The sequence below is a fragment of the Paramisgurnus dabryanus genome, chromosome 19 (genome assembly GCF_030506205.2).
Source record: "Paramisgurnus dabryanus chromosome 19, PD_genome_1.1, whole genome shotgun sequence".
In the NCBI taxonomy this organism is placed as follows: Eukaryota; Metazoa; Chordata; class Actinopteri; order Cypriniformes; family Cobitidae; genus Paramisgurnus; species Paramisgurnus dabryanus.
In genome coordinates this window covers 26663248-26663674 of record NC_133355.1, presented here as the reverse complement: position 1 = coordinate 26663674, position 427 = coordinate 26663248, and the positions used below count along the sequence as shown (strand labels likewise).

General features: G+C 32.6%; 1 non-coding gene across 1 annotated transcript; it reads left to right on the top strand.

Annotated features, from left to right (window-relative positions):
• The first annotated feature begins 293 nt into the window (after positions 1-293).
• On the top strand, positions 294-427 carry LOC135786059 (U8 small nucleolar RNA). The gene has a single exon (XR_010546808.1). It is a non-coding gene; the product is annotated as a U8 small nucleolar RNA (small nucleolar RNA).

Sequence of the window (427 nt, the reverse complement as noted above, 5' to 3'; positions counted from 1 at the left end):
ATTTCACAGCTCGTACAAGTACAAAAAAGGCGGTGTCCAAATCCACCAATGGGATTGCAGAAACAAGTAGTATGCTAATGTGGGAAACACTAATGAAACTTAAAAGAATATGAGATATTTACTCCAAAAAATGTTTTTATTTGGGCTTTTCAGTTAATGTATGGATATATACATTGCGTGTGGTTTCATACGTTGTAAATATAAAAGATTTTTTTAAAAAACATATAAAAACACAACCATTGTTGGGAATGCTTGTGTTATTTATAAAACCGTTTCGAGGCCACTTCATTATCATGTCAGTGAGGTACATCCTTACCTGTTACCTTTACCAATAAGGTTTCAGAACATGATGATTGGATTCATATGAATACATGATTAACATCTGTGTTCATTATGGGTAGCAACTCCTTAATGAATTCTATCTGAA